Source organism: Panthera onca, chromosome D1 (assembly GCF_046562875.1).
Source record: "Panthera onca isolate mPanOnc1 chromosome D1, mPanOnc1 haplotype 2, whole genome shotgun sequence".
In the NCBI taxonomy this organism is placed as follows: domain Eukaryota; kingdom Metazoa; phylum Chordata; class Mammalia; order Carnivora; family Felidae; genus Panthera; species Panthera onca.
The window spans coordinates 23,679,992-23,706,780 of NC_138348.1; the positions used below are offsets into that span (position 1 = coordinate 23,679,992).

General features: G+C 34.3%; 1 pseudogene; it reads right to left on the bottom strand.

Moving 5' to 3' along the window:
* Window positions 1-8,017: 8,017 nt before the first annotated feature.
* Window positions 8,018-26,789, bottom strand: part of LOC132660658 (dynein axonemal assembly factor 11-like) — a 29,902-nt pseudogene continuing 11,130 nt past the window's right edge.

The following is a 26,789-nucleotide window of genomic DNA, read 5'->3' on the forward strand; positions in this document are numbered from 1 at the left end:
GGAATTTCCCAATGACAGACAACTAGGATATCTCAAAGTCTATAGTAGACTGGCAAAATTACATCCAGCTTCTTAGATTTCTTTAAGAAAGGTATCGTATTATTTTTACAAAGTTAAGGAAAACTCTTCTTTAGCATTACCCGCCCCCCACCACACACACACAAATTTAGATCACGTGTAACCACATTACTTCTACTTCTCCAGTTCTAGTCATTAAACTTCTCTTAATAAGATCACCATAGGAGCCTCCTCCCTGACATTTCTGCTATTCTTGTGTCCACATTTGTCCTTCTGCAATAATTATCTACAAAGTGGCCATGAGGATCATTTTAAAATCTAAGTGAAAACATCTCACTCTTATGCTCAAAATCTTCCATTTTCTCTCATTTCACTCAAGGTGAAGTCAAAAACCTTACAGTGGCCTAGAGAACCCACCGTTTATCTAACTTAGTTTCACCTGCTCAAGTTATTCTGCTTCTGTCATACTTGCTTTCTTGCTATCCATACAACATACCACTTACCCTCCTGTGTCAGAGACATTTCCCAGGTTTTTGTCTTGGGCTAGGGCCCATGTCCCCCATACATCTGCACTTTGATCACTTCCATATAGTCTTTGATCAAATGTCTCTTTCATCACGAGGCCCAACTGTGTTGAACACCTTAATGAAAATTACAGCTGGACCCAGGCAACCCTCCAGATCACTATTACCTTTGTTCATTTCCTTTTATTGTTTTAATTAACAGGTTTATTGAGATGTAATTAAAAACCATAAAATGTCTGTGCTATAAGTTTATAATTCAGTAATTTTTAGCATATTTACACATGTGTGCAACCATAACCACAATTTAATTAAAAAAAATTTTTATAACCCAAAAAGAAACCTTGTGTCCACTTACAGTCATTTTCTATTTCCAAACCCAGCCCTATAGACTACATTTCTTTTCATCCATTCACCACTTGATGGAATTTGGGTTGTTTCCACTATATTGGCTATTATGAGAAATGATGCTGTGAACATTTATGTGCAAGTTTTTGTGTGGACATATAGACTCATTTTTCCATACTCCAGTTTAACAGCATCCATTACCTTCTTACATACCATGAATTTTCTATTTTTTCTGTTAATTATTTGTTGACTTTCACCAACAGCTAGAATCTAAATTCAAGGATCTCTGCTGCTGATTTCTCAGAGTGCCTAGAATAGCTCTTGGTATATGGTAACAACTCAAAATGTCTGTTGAATTAATAAAGCAGTATTCACATATAGAATATATATTTCTGTTTCTAAGTAGGACATTTTTAAGCATCATATTTTTTCACGCTTCCACTTTTTCATCTGATATGTATTTAACCTCGTCTACATTGTAGGATTTATATTAGGATCAATGTGTAAAAAAATGGGTAGGGTAGAACATTATACTCAAAAGGTGCACATTTGGATAATGAAGACACATGTAAGGAAATAATAGCCAAGTAACAAAAAAGGAAATGTGGTAGACAGAACAGACCTCTAGAGACATCCATACGCTAATCCCCAGAACTTTTGGTATGTTATGCTACATGGATAAGGTGAGTTAAGGTTACAGATGGAGTTAAGGTTGCTAATCAGATCAACTTAAAATAAGAAGAGTATCATGGTTTATCCAGGTGGACCCAATATCATTACCAGGGTCCTCTAAATGACAGAGGGAGAAGAGTCCGAGTGAGAGTAGGAGACAGGTGATGGAACAGAGCGTCACAGTGATGTGATATGAGAAAGACTCAATCTACCATTGCTGAGTTGAAGAGAGAAGAGCAAAGGAATATGGCAGCTAGAAGCTGTAAAGACAAAAACATGGATTCTCCCCTAGAGTTTCCAGAGAGGAATTCGGCCATGCTGATCCCTTCATTTTAGCCTGGTGTGATCCATTTAAGTCTTCTGACCTGCGAACCGTCAGATAATATATTTGCATTGCATTAAGCTACTAAGTTTGTGGTACAGCAGTAATAGAAAACTAATAGAGAAATCATATGTCCTAACTACACAGGAAAATAAGAGGAAGGGCCTGAATCCCCATTTTGTTTATCAAGCTCTTGCTCTCATGTGTACTATACCCAGACCAAAATAAATTTTCAAAGAAGTAGGAGTCATGGTCTTTGCTCTTGAGGAAAAAGTTTACAAACTAGTCAGATTTTCCAATGGGAAAACACGACCATATGGCAGAGATGTTAGAAGCACAAAACCGTGCCAACAGGATAATCAACCATCATTTACATGGCCAGCCATCCCAGAGAACTGGCAAGCAAGGAGCATCAGTGTAGCAGCTGTTGCCATGGCCCCAAATCCTATGATAGTGACTGAAAAAGAAACAAAACAAATGAGCAAATAGAAACCCTCTGAGATCTTGAACTTGTAAAATTGAGAGGCAGCATGGTGTAATCAAAGGGAGCATGGAGCTACCTTAGACCATCTGGATACTGATCTCTACTCTACTCCACAATAGACTTGTGACCTTGGGCAAGGTACCCAGCATCATCTTTTTCCTTATCTCTAAAATGAAGTTGAATGCTTCTAGCTATTCTCTGAGAACTGGCTGAGATCTCTTCCAAAATAAGCCAAATATTCTTTCTTTATTCATTTTTTTAATATAAAAGATACAAACAAGGACAATTTTAGTATCATGGAAAAGCTTATGTGCATGAGTTACTTAAAATATTCAAAAATGCTTATTGACTACCTACTTTATGCCAGGCTGTTTCATGTATATAAATACATATTTATATATGTTTATATACATCAAAATACAATATAATTTATCTAAAGAATATGCACATTTATATGAAGAATATTTTCATATATACAGAGAATATATATGTAGAGAATATATTTAATAAAGTACCAGAAGAGTTTTATAACTAAGCCAGTGTATATATAATTGGAAGAATAAGATAATAAGATAAATTTTGACACAATCACAGTATTGGTCAGGCTTCCCCAGAGAAATAGTATCAATAAGATATACATATATGTTTTATATATACAATTTATGTATTTATAAATATACATATTTTGTGTATTATATATATGTATATATGTATATATACACACATATACACATATGTGTATGTATATATAAATATGTATGCATGTGTATGTATTTATATATATGTATGTGTATGTACATACATGTGTGGTTGCATATATATTTGTGTGTGTGTGTATATATATATATACATATATGTGTATATATATATGTGTATATATATGTGTGTGTATATATATATATAATTATCTCAAAGGATTATGGAGGGTGAGAAATCCCAAGATCTATAGTGAGCCAGCTGGACACCCAGGAAAACCAATCATGTATTTCCCAGTCTGAGTTCAAAAGCCTGAGAACCAAGAGAGCTAATGGTATCAAGTTCCAATCCAAAAGCAGTCAGGCTAAAGACCCAATAAGAACTTACGTTTTTATCTTATTTTTCCTTCCCTTCCCCTATGTTCATCTGTTTGTTTTCTTAGATAAAAACAGATGGAGGCAAAAAAAGATATGGAGGCAAACCAAAAGAGACTCTTAAACACAGAGAACAAACTGAGGGTTGCTGGAGGGGAGGTGGGGTGGAGTGATGGGCATTTAGGAGGGCAATTATTGGGATGAGCACTGGGTGTTATATGCAGGTAATGAATCACTGAATTCTATACCTGAAACTAAGATTACATTGTATGTTAGCTAACTGGAATTAAAATAAAAACTTGAAAAAAAAAGAAGCATTAAACAAACAAACAAAAAACAACATGTAGCTTTAAAAATATTAGAAGTTGTAAAAGAGGTACTTCTCAAGGAGAAGAAATGAGAAGAGTGCATAATGAACAACTGCAGGACATGAAAAACTATGACAACTCGTAAGTATCAAAAAAAACCCCACTTTATTTTATTTATTTATTTCTTGAGAGACGGTGGGGAAGGGCAGAGAAGGAGGGAGACAGAATGTTAAGCAGGCCCCACACTCAGTGCAGAGCCATCAAGGTACCCCAGTTTTTCTTAAAAAAAATTTTTGAGGGGTTGCCCACGTGGCTCAGGTGGTTAAGCAGCTGACTCTTGATTTCAGCTTAAGCCCATGATCTCAAGGTTTGCTTGATCGAGCCCTGTTTTGGGCTCTGTGCTAATGGCTTAGAGCCTGGAGCCTGCTTCAGATTCTGTCTCCCTCTTCCTCTGCCCCTCCCCCACTTCTCTCTCTCTCTCTCTCTCTCTCTCTCTCTCTCTCTCTCTCTCTCAAAAATAAAAAACATTAAAATCCATAAATAAAAAGAAAAAAAAGAAATAACCTTTGAAATAAATAAGCATTTACTGTATCTCTGCAAGTATATGTGCATAGAGTGCACATATTTAAGAAAATCTATGAGTCTCTCATTCAGATATTACTTTACTTTTTATTATTATTCTCAAATATTTCTTAAAATGTTATGATCTTTTCTGGTAAAATCGATTTGTTTTCAAAATTATGACAGTGATTATTGAAATATGAATGAATTAAAACTGTTTAACCATTATTGCTTTCTTCTTAACAGAGTTTAAATAGTTAATAGAGTTTAAAGTATCACTCAATTACAGAATATGTTCCCTTGTCTTCTTTTTAATTTTGTTAAGGTTTTTGGATTTATTTTTAAAAGAGAAAGAGAGAGAAATGAGAGAGAGCAGGAGAGGGGCAGAGAGAAAGAGAGACACAGAACCTGAAGCAAGCTCCAGGCTATGAGCTGTTAGCACAGAGCCCAACACAGGGCTTGAACTCACGAACCATGAGGTCATGACCTGAGCGAAAGGCTTAACTGAGCCACCCAGATGCCCCATTCCCTTGTCTTCTGAATAAAAATTTTTAAATGTAACTCCACAGTTGTATGTGTACTTTGGCTAAAGCAATAAGGAAAGAAGAAAACATTTTTACAGAAAATAAATAATATATTAACAAGTACTTAAAATACCCATATCCCAAATGCTCCTACGTGGTAGTGTTTTATTCTGATTGGAAGCATGAAGGATTATTATTCTTTAATAAACAGCATTTATTAAACACTCTGTCATGTATTCTGCTACCTCATTATTTATATTTTATTTTATTTTATTTTATTTTCTTTTATTTTAATTTTATAATCACAAAATGTCCTAGTGATTAAAATTTACTGTCATACTTTTCAAGTAATAAACTTATATGAGTTTAAGTACCTGGTGATGGAAATAGAAATGCAAACTCAGATCTGTCTTATCACAAATCTACAGCCTCAAAAATTCACTCTAAGTTTCTAAAGTGATGTATCTTTTGAAAGTCTTTGTTTTCTCGTCAATAAAACTGGAATATTAATGGACTTGTATGTGTATGTGTGTGTGTGAGGTTAAAGAATATGTAATTAGATAAAGACTGCATGTAACCCCACAGTGCAGTTTCAAGCATATACTAGGTACCAGACCCAACTGGCATCTAGCTGGAGAATCTTGGACACACACTACCCATCCGGGTCTCAATTTTTTTTTTTTAATATTTATTTATTTTTGTGAGAGAGAGCTAGAGTGTGAGTAGAGGAGGGACAGAGAGAGAGAGGGAGACACAGAACCCAAAGCAGGCTCCACGCTCTGAGCTGTCAGGACAGAGCCCAATGGGGCTTGAACACATAAACCCTGAGATCGTGACCTGAGCCAAAGTCAGACACTTAACCAGCTGAGCCACCCAGGCGCCCCTGGGTCTCAAATTTTTTATCTTCAGAAAGGTAGCAATGCACACTTTGCTAAGCTAAAATCAGAAGTATTTGCCATAATCTATATGGAATTCTTGATGATGCATAATGTATATATATACACACTCACACCCATTTGTCCTATATATATGTATAATCCATGTGACAACCTTTTATTAAAGCCCTTTATAGTTTTCAGTTTACAGAAGACTCTGAAAGTGTTTAGCAGTAATATAATTAATCCTTCACGTTTTACATTATTTTCCCTAAGTAGACATTGAACATTGAACTTACACGTAGTAAGCTACTTTTCTTCTTTAAAAATGGCACATCTAGGATGGGGGGGTTTGTTTTGTTTTGTTTTTTTAAGGAAGAAGGAGATGATAGTTCCATTCTTTTCTAGGTGTGAGCTGCAGCACCAGTGACACCAGCATGTTAGTGATAAGTCCTCTCCTCAAATTCTTTAAAAAGTGTATTGAAAAACAAACAAACAAACAAACAAACAAAAACGGCATCCTTTTGCTTTATGAATATTAAAGGAAAACTGTTTTTCCCAGCAAAACTGAGACATTTTTTGCATTGGTTGTTAAGTCAGTGGTTGGGATTTTAAAATCTTTATTATTAAAGACTGTAACTTTAGGGTTTTAAGAATATTATCAACCTGATTCCAATCCAATTAGACACCATTCAACATTGAATTAAAAAAAAAATAGGTGCTTTTTTTTTTCCTCATGAATATTGGGCACTAGATTGCCACAGACAAATCAGGCTTACCTAATGACAAGTAGGGGCTCAAAAATTAGAGTCAATGATTAGATTTCAAAAGAGTATCAAGTAGTAAGTGCTACCAATAAATTTTAAAGACGAATATTCATTGAAGTAAAATAATCAGTTGGTTTAGATCAGGGATTTTGGATCTTAAGAGACATTAATAAAATCAAAGAATGTTTTGAGATACACATGGGATAAACATTGGAACAATTTGTCTATAAAGAGTCGGTCTGCATTGTCTTAGCATAAATTGCTAAGGAAAACATTACAAAGCTGCTTTATGATTTATGTACAATAACTCTCTTAGATATTAAGCAAAGCTCTAGATCTTATGAATGAATTATTAAAGCCCCAAACTGAAAGAACTCCAAGAGTCCATTGGAATCCAGGCAAATTGGCATCTAAAGATTTCTGCTGTCATTCTCCAGGTAACAGTGACAACTTAAAGACCGATCACTGCTTATTTTTATTTCTTGACATTTCACATACACTGAACACTCACCAAATGCATTACCAAATATTTCACTTTAAGCTAATTTCCTTTTTCCAAGCATATATGCAAGTATACCACACACATCCAAAAACCCACAAACCTTAAATGTAAACACCCATAAGTTATCAAAACATGGATATTTGTGAGATCTCAAAAAAGGGCAATGAATAAAACATTGCCAGCATCACAGATGCAACCGGTGCCCTGGTCTTACTTCATTCACTAGCCCTTCTTCTTCCTATAGGTACTTAATGTCCTAAATTTTAACAGTGTAGATAAACTTAACAGTTGTAAATGAACTTTTATATATAGAAGGACTCTTAGATATATGGATAGATAGATACATGACAAACAGATTTTACATTATGTAGATTTATTTTTATATAATATTTATGTTTTAATTTTTCCTTATTTATCCTATGGAAATAGCATATTGTTGTACAGTTCTTCTATAACTTTTCTGTTATGCTTTTCTCTCAGGTACACACAAAAAGTAGAATTGCTGGATCATGGGAAATGTATAAGTTCAAATACAGTAGATGATTCCAAAGTGTCCTGCAAAGTATTGGTAGTAATTTTTTTTAAGTTTATCTATTTATGTTGAGAGAGACAGAAAGAGAGAGTGTGCGTGAGTGCGTGCAAGCAGGGGAGGGGCAGAGAGAGAAGAGAACAGAGGATCCGAAGTGGGCTCTGTGCTGGCAGCAGAGAGCCCCATGTGGGACTCAAACTCATGAACCATGAGATCATGACCCGAACTGAAGTCTGACTGATTGAGCCACCAGGTGCCCTAACAGTAATTTTTTGAGTATTTTCCCTAGCCAAGACTTTATATAAACAAATAATCAGCTATAAGATACTTAGGTCTCCTTTTAACTTTAAACTGTTTAAGTAATAATACACAAAGTATAGGAGAGTGAAAACTTTAGAGTAGTAATACTGATAAATAACTCTCTTTACTCCATAAATATGTGTTACACACACACTCTTTAAACTAAGTAAAACTAAGTGTTATGGGTCATAGTCTATGACAATGCAGCCTGATGTTTCAAATCAATGGAGGCATTCCAGGGTTATCTGCCAAATGTGGATCTTCATCAACCGATATAATTTTTGTTCAGATCCAACACTTCTGGGTGAATGTTTTTCTTTTTGAACTATATTAGCCATATAGGGACTGTGTGTTTGTTAGAATCTACTTCTAATTTCTGTTTGTTTGCTTCTTTTGTTTGCTCTCTGCTGATGTTCAAGGTATTTTTCACAGACCTGGGTGCTTTTCTGCCACCTGTAATTACTTCTGTTTGGGCATGATTCCCAAACACCCTGTTGTCTGAGATTTTCTAGCAGAGCTGCTTTAAAGTTTGACTTCTGTAGAAAGTGCAAGCTGAAATGACTTTCCTTTAGCCATTATTCACACATAGGGTGATTGAACATCGACATCAATCACATTTACCTATAGACAGCAAGATTCAGGATGATCTGGTTATGTCTTTCATCATCTTTCACAGAGAAGTTAAGTGTGGGGTTCATTTATTTTCAGGGATTTTCCATCTTCATTGATCAAAGTTCTGGTGGTTGCCCTTTCTTGCTTGTAGCACATAATTTTTCTTGGTCTTTCCATTATTTTTCCATCTGTCTAAGAGTTTCCAATGTAGACTAAGAAGGAAACTCAGAGGTTACACCAGAATGCTAGGTCTTCTTTGCTTTCATCTGACTTCTTTTGATTGAGTTCCATTTCTTCTATTTCTAGCATCTGGTGGTCTTTGTTCTTTAAAGATGATAGGACAGTAGTGATATCTGTGTATCAATATCTGGCAAAACCGGGTAACTTTTCTTCTTGTCTATTTTTATGCTATTTTTGAAGTCTCTTCTGAGCCACATGTTTCTATCTTGGGCACATTTGAGACAATATGCCTTTCCTGCCCAATTACTGAATACTTCTGCAATTCCTGAATCTTTTCTGAACTTCCTTTATTTATCAACCCACATTTTAATTGCTGAAGAATTGCCACCAACATCTTCCTGTATCCTTCAAAGTCAGCACTTGGGTTATACATGCAAAAGAGCTCCTTCAGATAGATGCTGTGCTGCAGGGTTTTTCTGTTGATCAGCTCTCCAGTGAAATTCACATTCAAGGTAAATTTTGTAGACCCTTCAGTCTTTCCAAATTCTTAATTTTTTCAGGGTTGTTAAAAGTTAAATTGAAATATTCAAGTTTCTTGAGTTTTCCAAAGGGATTATTTTGAAGGTAGATAATTTTTAAAACATGGCACCACTGGTCAAGATGATCTCTATTTCTTGATGCAAGGAGAGTTCCTCCACAGGGGAAAATTACACAGTCACTGCATTTGGAATTCTGGCTTTCTGTCTAGTGAAGATCTTCTGTAATTTGCCTCATGGCACCTTTCCCGTCTGTGGGCCTATGAAGCCTGATTGGGACCTCTAGGATTGTTGGTAATAATTTATACTTTAATATCTAAGAGTTCTTTTTGTGCCACATCTTTTGTGTTTGTGCTGTCTCAGTAGAGAAATAGAAACCACAGCAGTTTGTATTGTCAATCTTTTGTTTATTTGTTTGCTTTAATTTTAGCCATTTGGTGGGTGTGCAGTGGTATATCACTACAATTTTAATTTAAATTTCCTTTATGACTACTGATGCTGATCCCCTTTCCTATGTCATTGGAAATCTGAATGTCTTTTGTCCAGTGTCTGCTCAAATCTCTTAGCCACTGTTCTGTTACCTTTTTGTCCTGTTGATTTCTAGGGGTTCTTTACCAATTCAGGACATAGCTCATTGGCAACTATATGCATGGCAAATGATTTTTCCTACTTTGTTGATTTAAGTATTTTATTGTGAAAATTTTCAAGCACTTAAGAGAAAATTGGCAAAGTGAACATAATGAACGTATGTCTATCATTATCCAATTTCAAGAATTATTACTCTATGGACAATCTAGTTTCATCTCTATCCCATCCACTTTCACACACAATTGAATTTTTCCAAGATATATATATTAGATATAGTTATAGATATAGATAAAATATATATATATGTGTGTGTATATATATGTGTATATATATGTGTGCGTGTGTATCTATCTATGTATCTATATATATATATATATCCTTTTTTTTTTTTTTTTACTGCTAAAAATATAAGCTTCCATCTCTAAAAGATCAGAACTAACTTCCAAAATGTAACTAAAACATCCTTATTAGATAAAAAGGTATCTGAGGCACCTGAGTGGCTTAGTCGGTTGAGCATCTGACTTCAGCTCAGGTCATGATCTCATGGTCCATGTGCTCCAGCCCCATGTCAGGCTCTGCGCTGACAGCTCAGAGTCTAGAGCCTGCATCAGGTTCTGTGTCTCCCTCTCTCTGCCACCACCCCCACCCCCCACCGCTTGAGCTCTGTCTCTCTCTCTCAAAAATAAACATTAAAAAAAAAATTAAAAAAAGAGAAAAGGTATCAAGAGAAGTACAAGATTTTTTATACTGTCTGCTTTATTAATTTTTCCCATATGACCAGTGCTTTCTTACTCTTGTTTAATTATTTCCATACTCTAAGGAGTTAACAATTTCTTATAAAATTGTTTAAAAATCTTATAGTTTTTTCCCTTCATATTTAAATTTAAAATCAATCTGGGCTCTACTTTCATGTATTGTAGGGGTCAAGTTTGTTTATTTTTTCATGTATTGCTACCTACACAGCATCTTGATTTTTTTCTTCTTAATACAGTGCTCTGGATTGCCACATTACTGTATATCAAATTTCTAAAAATGAGTGAGTCTATTTCTGAACTTTCTATTCTGGTCTGTGTATTTATCTAACCTAGTAGCCATATCACATTATCATAATTGTTAAACCTTTTAAAATAATTCCTGCTAACTATTAGACCAGATATTCCAAAGGTGTTCTTCTTAAAAGGTATCTTATCTATTCCTGAACCTTCATACATTTCAATGTGTATTTTATGAATCAGCTCATCAACTTTTACAAATGAAAAACTAAAGTGTTGGGAATTATTAAGATTGCATTTTGTTTATCAACAAATTCAGAAAGAAGTGAAATGTTTATACAAGTCAAACTTGCAACCCATGATCATGTATTATTTGGTATCTACCCATCTATCTTATTGAATTATTCTCAATATTTTTCCCCAACCAGAAGTCTTGTGCAATGTTTGTTAAATTAATTCCTACCTATGTGATATATTTTGGTGCTTTTATAACTGGTTTTATATAATATGATTTTTATCTGCTTCTTATTTATTATTATATGGAAATACGAGGTTTTTTTCACTACCTTCATGTTGTTCTACCTTGCCTAACTTATTTATAAATATGTTTATGCATATTCTATTGAAGATTTTCTACATATTCTTCATGTTCAGTCATATAATCTGTACACCTATTTTTTCCTTATTATTTTAACATATTTCTTTTTTCTTGGATCATGGATTATTGAAAGGAGGGATTGTTTATTACTCTATTAAAAGCAGATGTAATGATTATGAGTTTCTCTTTTACAAAAACAGCTCAAACAGCTAATCTAACTTGATATCAAAGAGAAGCACCTAAAATTTTTTCTTTTTCCTTACTCAATTAAAAAACCCACAAATTTATATTATAAAATAGGTCTATTACCTTTTCTCTAATGGTGTTCACTTAATAGGTTTTCTGTACTGAGATATTAGGTATATAACCTTCTATCTTCTCATTGTCTGACTGTCTCTCTTCTACCTATCAACCATGCATTGTGTAAATGGTAGAATCAAAAATAAACATAGGAAATAGTCAACCTTCAGGAAGCACTTTCTACATAGTAGAAAATATGATCATCCCCAAAATGTTTATATATATAATATGTATAATACATATGCAATCTCACAGGATGACCTTTTTTAAAAAATCAGTGTAGTTGCCATCATACTCCAATTTTAAAAATAAATAAAACTAAATCTTTGGGAATTTAAGGAATGTAACCTTGGAAACCCACTAGTAAATAATGTATTTCACATAGAAAACATGATTTAGCGAGTTATCTAGTCTTTCTCAGCTTATATATGCATTGCATGTTTACAGATGTTTAAAATATAGTAGAAAATTTTATCTAATATTTATTTTTAAGTGTAAAAGAATATGACTTTCCCCCCAAGACACAAAGAATCAAATCTGAACCTTTAGAATTTTTAAGAATAAAACAAAACAAAAAAATCCTGTTAATTATGTCTACCTTTTAAAGATGGAAACATTGACACAATGGCCTGTATATGCAAAAGGTCTTTTAAATCTAAGTTGTTAAATTTTTTTAGATTTTCATGTTGATGTAATTTATTGAGCAAAACAAACACCACAAGTGATGAAAACTATCATCTTTCCAACAAATACTTTTCTTTAAAAATAAGTTCTTAATTCACATAATGAAAACATTTATTTCAACATTTTACCTTAGCTTCTCCACTCCTGTCATAATCTTGTATGAGTGTGCATACATAGAATTATAAATCTCCTATTATTGGATTCAGTCTTAGCTAAAATACAGAACCGGAAGCCAGAGACTACACAGCTTAATAAGGAAATTAATGTGGAAATAGTGGCTATTATCTAATACTCTTTCTTTGAGAAGACAAAGGATTCAACCAAGAAGCAGTGTGCAAACTGATCAATGTTTGGTTATTAATGTGTTTTCCCAATAGTTCACATGTGATTTGAACACTTTGTTTTTTACCCCTCTTTGGGCTTCAGAATTTTGTATCTAGAAAAAAATAAATAATTTAGATCAAGGACTAGGAAACTATATGGTCTAGGAACCCAATCTTGCCCACAAACTAAGAATGTTTTTTACATTCTTAAATTGTTTATTTTAAATGGCTATGTAAATATGTAAACATTTAAATGATATCCTTGATTTTGCTTCTTGGCCCATAAAACTTAAGACTAACTTGGACAAAATGTTTGCTAACACTAATCTAGATAATTCCTAAATTGTTTTCTTGATTAAGAGTTCTTTACCTCAAATAAAGATATATTTGATTCACTGTCAGACAAGGTTAAGTAAAACAAAACAAAACAAAACAAAACACTTAAGTGTTTTCAATTGGAAGACAGCTAAAAGAAGGAATAAAACTTTACAAAAGTGTGAGAAGGATTTGGATTTCCAGGTCAGTAAAGCTTCTGGTAGCATTCTGATTATCAGAAACCCAGTTATGGGCTGAGTAGTATCCCACCCAAATTCATACACTGAACCAGTACCTTAAAATGTGGCTGCATTGGAGGAAGGGCCTATGGATTTATTTAAATTGAAATTAGGCCTTTAGGGTGGGTTCTACAATGATCTGACAGCTGTCCTTATTGGAAGAAATCTGGGCACAAAGAGAGAGAGATACCAGGGATGTGCATCCCAGAAGAAAGGCCCTGTGAGAACCCAGTGAGGTGGGCATTTGCAAGTCAAGGAGAGAGGCCTTGGGGGATAGGAACCTGACCAAACCTTGATCTTGGACTTCCAAGCCATCAGAACTGTGAGAAAATAAATTTCTTTTGTTTAAGACATCCTGTCTCGAGTACTTTGTTATGGCAACCCTAGCAAATTAATACAAGACATTCAAAAAACTACAGCCAATGATCTCTGGTCCTCTCAGAACAATTGTGTAATTTTCAAGAAGGGAAAAAAAAAAGAAGAAGATACCCAAATGCTTCCATCAAAACATAATGTTTATCATGTCCTGAAGTGCATACACCAGCAAATAACCATATTTGCTTCTCTTCTATTTTTCTCTTATTCTGTGAGCACCTTTTACTAGTATAACCAAAGTTTGAATCTACTGCTAACAAAGTCTGAGTAATATAGTTTCTAGCACCTAAGATACTGATGCGTGCAAAAAAAAAAAAAAAAAAAAAAAAAAGGAAGTTCAACAAACAAAAGGAAATTAATTACTATGGAGAACAAAGTAAGTAGAGGTGTCGTCTCCTATGGTCATCTGTACTGGGTCTAACTCCAATTAACTCTTGAACAATACAAGAACAATATTGTGCTTTCATCAAACATGATGTAGCTATCTCTTACACTTAAACATGCTCACTTTCTCCCTGCAAAAGAAGCATAAAGTGGACTAGTCACTACATTCATCTTTTTGATACATATTTATTTTAATTCACTTAATATTCCCTTTAGATATATTGAAATTAAATAAATATTTTCAAACTCCATTTTCGGTTAGGAAGTTTTAGATAGCAGACCAGTGCATCTTCATGGAACAACTAGAAAATTTACATAAAAATTACACAAATTATCTACTTGAGGGCAGTGGAAAGCTTCAGAGGCAACTAAAGGGCTTAAGGCACTAGAATGTGGAGAATCTCAGAAACTCAAAATCTCACAGGGGGTGAATAGACCACAGAATCTTCTACCCTTAAGGACACTTGCTGGTAATTCTGAGAATCGTAAAACCTGAAGAAACTTCCCAGGGAATTATGAGGACAGAGAAACCACAAGTACATGATAGGTTTTCAGCTTTGGACATTTATCAAATGTAAATACAATACTGAATTAGAGTTTAGGATCTATTAGGAAGAAGAACCCTGCCAGAGACATCAGACTGTTGGTTGGAAACCCTGCAGTGCCAGAGTATTACAAGGGTAAACTGAGTAAACTGAGCCTGATGTAGCATAGCTCTTGCTTGAATTGTCCACTACTACATTTTGCTAATGACCAGTAACGTAAATTCTTTTTAGAGGAAGTTAAATCATTTGTTATGATAGGAGAAGATAGGATTCAGTAGGCTGAGAGGGAAAGATTAGGGCCTCAAGTCCCTGGGTGGGGAAAAACACTGATTTTTGAATGATGCTGGGAGTGTCTGACTACAGCAAGCCCCTCAGGCGTAAGATTCCTCTCAAGAATGTTAACAGACCCCACCTACTCCCCTCAGGAATTTGAAGAGAACTAAGTATGGCCATAGACCACCCCTCATACAATGTAAACCAGTCAGGAATGGACAACCCAGCACCTAGAGCTTTCAAGCCATTAAGAGTAGAACCTGAGAAGGAATAAGGAGGAAGTTAGGGGGAGGGCTGACCAGAACCTTATACAACAAGGACCCTTGCCTATAGTCCTCAGGCATTCACTTTCCAATGTCCCCTCTCTGTAAAGAGAGCTTCCCTACTAGTCTTCCTTTCTAATCTTATATTCTAATAAACTTTTGTCTTCTGCTCATTTTGTGCCCACCTCTTCATTTTTCGACGTGGCAAGACAACAAATCTCAGGTTTTGTGGTAAAAAATCCTGGCAACACTGTTATACTTTTCATACTCAGTATCTGGGATTCCTTTAAAAATAATAATGTTTAAAAAACAAAACAAAACTAGAAACACCTTGACCAAAAGTCAAGAAAAAAAATCAAAATATAAGGGAAAATAGAAAGTGCCCTATAAATGGTACATATATTGAATGAACTGACGAGGACTTTAGACATTTATGATTGTTGTATTCAAGAAATGGAGAAAAACAGGGAGAAAGACGCTAATTGAAGAATCTCACAAGAGGACTGAAATCTATAGAATTAAATTAAACAGGAATGCAAGAAATTGAAAAGTACAACATTTGAACTCAGACATTTATCCGATGGGTGAGACAGAGCAGAATTTATTATAGGCTGCCACTGAGTCCACTTTATAGTCAACCAACAAATAAATTACTAAAGCCATTGACAGTTGCTCAAGCTAACACAGTGAATCCAGACTATCTGATAAGTTGTACCCACATTGATTAATTTGGTTCAATTCAATGTGATGTCTCTTATTCTTTGATTTAAAACCTTAAAATTTATTCAATCAATCCCTAAAAACATTCCCCAGGTCTCTCTTTCTCTCTCACTCTCTACCTCTGTATGTATGTATATATGTATGTATGTGTATGCACACACACACACACACACACACACACACACACACAATCTTTCAGTTCTTTCAGTGTTCATGCTATATTCATGGAATCCAGACTTTGTTCTTATCTGCATGGGGTATTCTGACTGCTGCTGTCTGACTCTAGTTATGTGTCTGGGTTTTGTTGTGGACCTTGTGGAGAACAGTATCCTCTTAAAAAGCCTTTTCCTCAGATGAAAACATTATAGTCTCTACAAACATAGAGGCTCAAAGGTATAATGAAAGGCTGCCCAGCTAGCAAGGGAGTCTCAATGTATTTGTGAGTTTATGATTTTTCATTCATCTTCATTCACTCAAATATCCCCATTACAATGTACTGAATTCCACTCTTTCTCATTGCATAGTCTTACTTTCACATATCATACTTAATGAAATTGTTAATTTAACTTATTTTCTAATTTAAGCAACAGAACTATTTGCTCACGGCTTACAGATAATGAACACTGTTTCTATATGATAAGCAGTTATTTTAGAGTAGTTCTATAAGTTTGCTGGGTCTCTAACGGGTATGGAGCCAAGATTTTTAAGCTCTAAAATTGTTATTTTGTATCTGTAATATCTTTAGTGAAGTTAGAGCAACCATTCAGTCTGTTGGCATTTGGTCTCATTTCTAGACTAATATTCTGTTGGATCAGCACCTTGGTCTCCCAAACATCATCTCAATAGGTATGCCATTCTAAGCAATTGTGTGTAATAAGTTCCTTTGTTTCCATTGCATAGAACTGACTACTAGTATGATATGTTCTCATTAATTACAAAACTAATCTTAGATTGCCATTATTAGGGATATATTTTCTAAAACTATTTCTAGTAGCAAATATAATGTCAGTCTTTAATCAGTCAGGAAAATAGAAACAACTGTAAATTAAAGCAAATGCTTTCATAGAGTGAGTTAAAGACTTAAAAATACTTTGGAAAGTGTGACTGAGCAAAGGTTACTAAAACTGTTACTGAAGCTTAGGGAATTGGAAAACACAGAAAACACAGGATATTGCCTTGTTTTAAACGTAAGGTAATTACTATGAATATTTAAAATAAATCAAGAAAGGGTAAATTAACAATGGATAAAATAGGAAACGAAAATTAAGCTTTGGCTCAAAGCTAACTAGCAGTAGTGACAAAAGCGTTTACCAAAACAATTGTTCAAACAACTAACTAAAGATGAAAAACCTTAAATGTCACCATGCAGTTATGGACAGAACAATGCTCTTAGACACCACCAAAGAACACCTTTAACATAGGATACAAGAATTTTAACTGCTTCTGGACAGCTGTGTACATCAGGAAACGTAATGATAACTTCAATCAGAGAGGTATACTTTCTTGGTCATCAGATATCCACAAAGACCTTCAGCTGAATTAATGAATCACCACCTGCTTTGATTAAAAGTCCTGCACTGATGCTTTATGCAGATATCTGTGATGTCAAAGAAAAATAATAAAAGAATATGAGGAAAAGAATAAAAAAATATATGTACCATAAGATAAAGATAAGGAGGGATCATAATGATAAAGAGAAATATTTTATAATGATAAAGGATCAATTTGCAAGAATATTTAACAATTTTAAATGTGTAAGCATCTAGTAACAAAGCTTCAAAGTGCACAGAGCAAAATTGAGGAAAAAAAAAAAAAAAGAACCACAGCCGGCAATTTTAACATTTGCTTCCATTGGTTGACAGAGCGAATAGCAAGCACACCAAATGTCTGTAAGAATATACAACACTTGAAAAACCCTATCAAGTAACTTGAGATAACTTATACCTAAAAAGGGCCTAATAACTAATCTTTACAAGTGCATATGAACATTCAACAGGGAAGGTCATATTGTGAGCCATAAAACAAGTTTCAAAAAACTGAAATGCTTGAAATACACAAAGCATATTCTACAACTACAAGCTTGACAACAAAACCACAAAATATATATGAAAGCCAAAAACCAATATTCTTCAAGAAAATAGATACAAAATTCTTTTGTAAAAATGTAATCATCTATACATAAAAATGAATGTGCCATGACTAATGGGGTGTATTCCTGATATGCAAAATTGATTTTAAATTCATATATCAATCCATGTTGTTTACCATATCAAAAATATAAAGGAGAAACAGTACATGATATTTCAAAAGATGTAGAAATGTTTTTGACAAATTGATGGGGTGCCTGGGTGGCTAAGTTGGTTAAATGTCGGACTCTTGATTTCAGCTCAGGTCATGATCTCACGGTTCATGAGATGGAGCCCTGTTTGGGTTCTGTGCTGATAGCACAAAGCCTACTTGTTATTCTCTCTCTCCCTGTCTCTCTCTGCCCCTCCCTAATTTGCTCTCTCTCTCTCTCTCAAAATAAACATTAAAAAAAGAAAAAAAGAAAAAAAGTTTTTGACAAAATGATGACTCAGTAGTAAGATGTCTATTATTCCTAACTTGATCTATAGACTTAACGTAATCCACATTAATGCTTGTTACATAATAAGAAATGTATTTTTGGTCTCTGCCTCCAAGTTATTTGATATAAAGATAGATATACTGAATAATAGAAAAGAATGGAGCACCCAGAGAGAATTCTTCACAGAGATGGCCAATGAATAATGGTGCCAAGGTAACTCAAATCAAATTGTATTATATTAATTATATTATATTATATTATATTATATTATATTATATTACATTACATTATATATTATATCAAGCTATTTTAATTATTATACTATGATATAGCATAGTATATCAAGAACTTAACACAAAATAGATCATGAACCTAAATGCAAAAAAGTAAAGCAATATGACTTTTACAAGAAAATATAAGAAAAGAGTTCTATAAGTGTGGGATAGGCAAAGATTTCTTAAAGAATATAATAAAACAAGCATAAAAATAATGAAAGCAATAATAACTTGGACTTCATCAAAGTAAAACTCTGGTCTTTACAGGATGTGGTGAATAAAATGTCATTAATAAAATGCTATTAATAAAATCAAAAGGAAAACCACAAAAATACAAATGCATATATGATAGATACAAAACAAAGACACATCCATAATATATAAGTGAAGAAGTTTTAAAACTTAATAATAATAAGAAAATAATAATAATGGTTACAGGATTTTAAAATATAAGAATGCCTAAGAAGTCGTGAAAAGATGCTCAACATCATTAATTATCAGGGAGATGGTGATTAAAACCCCAAAAAGATAAGAGTACTTACATAAAAGAAAATATACAAAAAAAAAAAGTTGTTAGCATTAAATTTAGGCAAGAATATTGAGTAACTAGAACTCTTACTCACTGCCTGTGGGAGTATACAATTGTACAATCATTTTGTTTCAAAGTTCACCAGTTTTCTTTATGTTAATGATACATTTATCAGAGATCCAACAATTTCACTCCCAGGTATGCCCAAGAGAAAAGGAAAAAAAATGTGCATAAAAATATGTGTTCATGAATGTTTGTAGCAGCTTTATTCTTAGTAGATCGAAACTGAAGGTACTCAACTGTTTACCAAAAGGTAAACGAGTAAACGAATCAACAGGTATTCATACAATGTATACTATCCAGCATTAAAAAGGATAAACTACTAATTATACAAAAGGATTTGCTGAACGAAAGTAGTGAGACATAAAATAGTACATATTGCATAATTCTATTTGTACTGAATTCACTATAAGGTAAAATTAACCTAATGTCAGATTAGAATCAGAAATCAGATGCTATGTGGTGGGATTAAAAGGGATTTATACGTAAAGGATTATTCTTAGGTAATAGATATGTTCTATTTCAAGATGGGCGGATAGTTACACCAGGGAATAACTATCAAAAACTTAACAAATATATACTAAAAATGAATTGAATTTATTTTATGTAAACCATCTGTCAATGAGGTTGGTATAAATTGATGGAAGAAACTAGATTTATAGAAAAGTAATGAATTCTGTAAACTGTAACAAAACTAAAAGCTCAATACTAGTATTAGCACAACTAGTATTTGGTCAATTAATTTCTTTCTTTTTAAATTTTTTTTTAATGTTTATTTATTTTTGAGACAGAGAGAGACAGAGCATGAACGGGGGAGGGTCAGAGAGAGGGAGACACTGAATCTGAAACAGGCCCCAGGCTCCGAGCGGTCAGCACAGAGCCGGAGCGGGGCTCGAACTCACGGATCGTGAGATCCTGACCTGAGCCGAAGTCGGCCGCCCAACCGACTGAGCCACCCAGGCGCCCCTTGGTCAATTAATTTCAAAAGTGGTCAAAATATACCACTAAAAGCAATGCATATATACTTCAAATATCTTATTAGTTACAATACAGAGAGTTTTTGATTAGACAGTATTTTTAAAAATTTTTAACGTTTTTATTCATTTTTGAGAGATGGGTGAGGGGCAGAGACAGAGGGAGACACAGAATATAAAGCAGGCTCCAAGCTCTGAGCATCAGCACAGAGCCCAACGTGGAGCTCTTACCCACAAACTGTGAAGTCATGACCTGAGCCAAAGTTGGACACTTTACTGACTGAGCCACCTGGGAGCCCTAGACAGTAGTTTTCATTGTGGGAACAAGACCTTTCCAACGCACATGGTACTTCTGACTTGAGTTTTACTTCACTTTCTTACCTGGTATATATTTGTAATTTTTCTTAAGATTATTAATTTTATTTTTTTTCAAAAGGTAGCAAGGATTTAAGGATGTTACAAACTATGGACAGAATCCTTCCAAATCTTTACAATATTTCCCTTAGTATTTTATTTTACATTTACTTCACCCACATCTAATTTATAAGCTCTTTAAAAAAGGTCTTTACTTTTAACTTGGTCTTCATAGAAACAAAAGAAATTAAAACTTTTGATACATATAATTCAACATTGTGAATAATGTTTTATCAATTATTGGATTACAGTGAAAAGTACAACAGACATTAACTTGTTTAGAAATTAATAAAATTTAGGGTGCTCAGTCAGCTAAGTGTCCAACTCTTGATTTTGGCTCCAGTCATGATCTCATGGTTTGTGAGTTCGAGCCCCACATTGGGCTCTGTGGTGATAGCGTGGACCCTACTTGGGATCCTCTCTCTCTCTCTCTCTCTCTCTGTCCCCCTCCTGCCCTCTCTCTCTCTAAATAAGTAAATAAACTTTAAAACAAAAATAAATTAGTGAAGTTTTTTGTTTTTTTTTTGGGGGGGGGGGGAACAAAAGTACATACATGTGCTAGAATTGCAGTTTTCAGTTTTCATACCTTTTGGCCTCAAGACCCATTACAGTCTTAAAATTGACTAAGGATCCCAAAGAGCTTGTTTTATGTGGTTATATCTAGCAATATTATCTGATATGAAATCAAAACTGAGAATTTCTGAAGCACTAATTGATTTACCTAAAATAATATACCCATTCATGATTAACATAAATAACTGACATTATGAAAAATAGTTGCATTTTTAAAACAAAAATAATTAGTGAAAAGAGGGGTATTCTTTAATTTCTTTCTTTTTTTTTAAATTTCTTTAAGGACTTACTTAACAGAAGATAGCTAGATTTTCATATTTGCCTATGCATGCAATGTATTGTGCTGTGCTACTTTGGCTGAAATTTGTTTAAAAAAAAATCCAGCTTCATATATAGATATACAGTTAGAAAGTACTTGAAAACCTGTTAAAATAATTTTGTATATATTTTTCATGTTATAGGAAAACACACCAAGGGACATTTTTTTTTTTAATGTTTTTTAAAATTTATTTTGAGAGAGAGTGAGCAGAGGAGGGGCAGAGAGAGAGGGAGTGAGAACCCAAGCAGGCTCAACCCTGTCAGTGCAGAGCCTGACGTGGGGCTTGAACTCACAAACCATGAGATCATGACCTGAGCTGAAACCAGGAGTCAGAAACTTAACCACTGAGCCACCCAGGCGCCCCAAGAGACAGTTTCTTAATGTCAGTTGCAATGTGGAGTTTCAGCTCACATCCATGAACTTTTCTTACTATATCACATTCAAATCTATTGAATAGATCTCTTACTCTTGAATAGATTTGTACCAACATGAATTCATCAATTGAAAAACACTGGTTCACTGAATTATGCAAAACTTTCAAATGTTGATCCAATTCATTAAACCAAAAGTTGCATTGTTTAAAAGCCCACAGTTATCAGCAGATACATTTTTAACTGAGCTGTCAATCTCACATAACAGATATAAGTCTTCCCAAATCCTAATTCTCACTTGAAATTATAATATTCTATGATTGGTAACAAATTGTCTACCTTTCCATACAGTGATAACCTTACTTTGTGCCTTTTGGGGGGGAAATCCAAAAAGGCCCATCTTGATATCATAGTTCATCTGTCAGACACCGTCAAGTAAAAATGATGTTGCATGAAAAAGAGCAGCTAATGAGCACAACTCGACCAACTATAAAAGCGTTGTCCCTAGAGACAATTTACTCCGGTTTTAAGCAGAAGTGCTTCCCGTTTGGTAACACAGAATACAAAATAAACGTGTACTAAAGGATGGAAATTTAATAAAGTTATTATTCATTATTTCATCAAGGACATTCTTGCCCTTGTCCTGGCATGGTTTTTATGGTTCGTGTGTGATGGTGAAGGGCACAGTGATCACTAGTGCACCCTGGCGTCATGGCCTTGATTCTTTCTGTGGCACTTTTCACCAAGTTCGCTTTTGTAACCTCAGTGTAAATGCTGACACCACGAAAAAATGTCATTAATGTCTTAGTATTATTATGAAAATAGTTTGACCTCACAGAAACCCTGGACGTATGTTAAGGATCTCTGAAGCTTCCCAGACCACGGTTTGAGAACCATCGCTCTAAAGGGTAATCAGCATGTAACTTGCCATAAGTTCCAGTGTGCAGTGTGCTATAAGCATCAGTTGGTTTTCTAGAAGAGCTCTTATTTTTCAGCTAGACTTTGGTTAACAGAGTCTCTCCTACTTATGTGAGTAATATAGAAAAGCATATCATTTTCTTAAGGATGATTATTTCCAAATTCATTATTAATTCTCACCAGCATTTGTATAATATTTTAAAGAATGAGTATTATTATTAGCCTTGCTTTACAGATTAAGAAATTAAAACTGTATATGCTGGAGACATAATAGGCTTCAGTTCATATGACTAGGATTTTTTAAAAGTGTTTTAGTTTCACATAAGAATTGAAATTGAGGGAATATATTGTCTTAGCTCTATTTTCACTAAGAAATATAATATTTACATTTATGAGCTCATTATCTTTTACTGATCAACACTGATGTCAGTAAAATATCCAGGAGACCTCAGTTCAAACAAACAGCCAACTCCACTTAACTAAGGGAGGTTAGCGTTAATCCTAGTCAATGAAGTGGCATTAGCCCTTTTTAAAGAAACCAACACAAATTCAGCTTTTGAAATGACATTTTCGCCTGAAAATCTATAAAGAGCAAAGAAGAAGCCTTAAAGGTTTCTTTTTCTTAAATATTTCTTTAAAGAATTATTTTTCTTTAGTTTTTATACTTAATGTAACCAATTTTGTTATTTAGGGTTTTTTTAATGTAGTTTTCTCCAATACAATGCATTACTTCATTAATCTCATTGTTTAGTATTCTAAACCAATATTCTATTATTAGGTTTGCTTGCTCTGGTGCCTACTTTGGGTAGAAAATTAGTTTTTGAACAAATTCAATATATCTGGAAAAAAATTAAATGTCATGAATTACCATTGGTGATTCTTGCTGAATTTTATTTTTCTGCAGATGATCTTTTTAAGTATCACTGTCTTGAATTTGGGGGGTTGTATCACAACCTCTTCAACTGGAAAGTGATAGTTCATAGAGATGTAAGTGCTTATTCATTGGTTAGAAGTTTGGCCTTTTGTTCTTTCCTATGTTATATTCTGAAACACAAACACAGGATGGGAAACTAAAAGTTTAGTTCTTAAAGAGAAGAAACTTTGCATTATGTTCATGATGCTTGAACTACTGCCCCCCAAAGTCAATCAGCTGGGCTATACAACATCCTATGAATAAAGTAGCCAACGTGCTTGTCTGAACATCTCATTTCATAATTGCTGTCTTGGCAGAACTGAAACAGCTCACATACTTTTATATGTAGATTCAGCCTTGAAATAAAGTGTAATCAGAACCCTGGCATCCACGTGAACATCAAGTTGTTCTAAAATTCAGAATGTCCTCACAACTTTATGGAAACAAATTGCTCTTTAATGTACTGAGAGTGGTATGTTTCCAATTATATAAATAACATTAGACTACTTAAGACTCCCTTCTGCTGACTATTCAGTTATCTTAAAGGGCCAGTCCCAACATCCTTCACGTTCTGTCTGGGTCTTCCTTTTCTTCCCATAGCCTTTTGCCTACTAGGTTTTGTTGTTTTGTTTTGTTTTGCTTTGCTTTGTTTGTTAATAAAAAGAATGTTCACTCACTTTTCTTTATGCATCTCTCTGTAGGAACAATACATCTATCTGCTTCTCTGAAGTATTGGAAGCCATGCCTGGAAGGCAGCTTGGGTAAAGCCTTAAGATCTTACCATTAACCAATGTAAATTTTTGAACTATTAAGTGAGAGAGGCCAAGTCACAAAGCAACAGTTGCCAATGACACCAGGAGAGTGGTAACTGGATAATCATGCACTGTGTGCTTTGCTAATGTGCAGTATCCATTAAGGATACATTGGCCAGCCCTAAAGTATATAAAGATACAATTGACAGAAGCTGGACCGCTATCTGTTTCAGTGGTTTTATCTACAATAACAACCTCATCAAAATCCAGTGTCAATTCTTAACATTTTACTAGGAAATTAAATTGAAGACCAGGTAATTTGTTTCAACCAAATTGTAACAGGAACATCACTTTCTTTCCATTTCTCTTAGATTCATTCTGCTTTATTTTTTTTTTCCTGCTTTGTTATTTTGAAGTTAAAATCCTTTGTTCCTTTTAAGAACTGTTTCATTCACTTATTTGTTACTTTTCAAATGTATGGGACACTAAAACCTATGGATATAAGAACTAATAAGATCAGGCACTTGCCTTCCAAGAGTTTTAACCTATAATGCATAGACAGTATAAGGGCTGTATGAAAATGCAATTGTGCCAATAGCATCTTTTTCATGTTTTTTTTCAGATGCGATCTTTGGTATATCATGTCTATAAATTTACCTAATTAGCTTGTTTGGAATAAAGAAATGAAATTTCTAAAGCATTAGTGTCAATATTATCCACAACAGCAGATTTAGCTCCCTGGAAGTGGTCTGTTTTTAAAAACCCTCTGAAATGCATCTTTTTAAATCAGTCACTCAACCTTGCTAGCCCCACCTCCACTACCTGAAGAAATACAGAGAACAAATTATTGAACAATCTCCTTGACAGTTCCGTATACTTCCAATGAATGGATGTTTCTGCGTCCTCATTGTTTGCCATCTCCACAGACAAGACTCAGTTAATGAAATAGCTAATTAGATTTCTGTAATCCTGTAGTCATTGTGTCTGAGGTGACATTTGTCGGTATTTCTCTTGTGGCTCCTTCAGTGTGATAGGGAACATTTTCCCTTAGCCAACTTGGCTTTTGTTATTTTGCTGGAATGGCAGTTCCCCTGGTTGGTGTAATGAAATCATTGCCCTCCCAAATACAGCTCTGCCACTCAGCATTTAAATAGAAAAGAATAGGAAAATGATCATCTGATTAGTCAAACAGGCCCATGTTCAAAATCCATTTCCAAAATCAAATAATAGAATTGGATCGGGTTCAGAGTGGAGGAATGACTTAGGTATTATTACATACTGTAGTACATATTCATTGACCAGCAGAATGTAGGAGGGCTTAAAGTTTTAAATTCTTATTCTTATGATCCATAAGAAGTAAATTCTTCAAAAAAGGTGGGAGCAAGGGGGCTTTTTTAGGCAGTTTTTTGAAGCCCAATGACTGAATTAGAGCCAAAGAGGGAAAGAGCCCCAGTTCAAGCACCAAATAGAAAGTATTGAAAATACTGGGATGGTAATTACAGTTACAATTCAGAACTTGATCATTATTAAATATAAAAACCAAAGGGATTTCATGTATTTGAATTTTAATTTATATGTTTATTTTCTATAAATTCTACTAATTTCTATTTTGAGCCACCTCTCTACCAGGGTGGAAGAAATTTGGTATTAATCATTTTGAGAGTTATTCCCACACTTTTCCAGCAGATTGTATCTAAGTTTATACTTTTTAATTTGATTTGGGGCTGTAGGTTGGGTACAGTTCTTGAAGTCAGCAATTAACTAAAGCTTCCAGTAGGATATCTTTAATCTATACAGACTTCAGACCTAGGTCCACAAAGGTCACACCTGAGATATTCCTTCAGGTCCAAGAATATCCTCTGCTACTTCTGTGCTGTTCAGGTACATGTGGGTCATCTACTTGTCTCAACCAGGAATAGGAAATATCTTTGATTCTAAGCAACCGTATCTACCTAAAGACATACACAATAGAGTGCTTTCCCATCCCAGATGTGTCAGTTCTTCTGTATAGCATTACCTAAACTGAAGGTAGAACTTCGCCTTCATCTTAAACTCATACAGGGTCAGGCCAGCTCTTCAGTGCATTACCCAGCATGCCTTCTGTCCTGTAGTTACCTTGCTTACACATCCATCACTTCCACTTAGTCTCTATTTCCATCTCTAGTTTACCCCCAACAAATAATCTACATTCTAGCCTGAAGGTAGAGGTAATAGACAGTAATGAAGTCTAATCATACATATGATATGTTCTCTAATATTACTTGTGTCTTCTGTGATGCTTTCATTTTCCAAAGGGCCTAGGGTTTTGAAAAGAAAGACCAGGAACAAAGTGATTTTCCTTTGACTTTATTCTATGCCACATACATTCTTGGATGCAGTAAGTGAAGTATAAAAAAG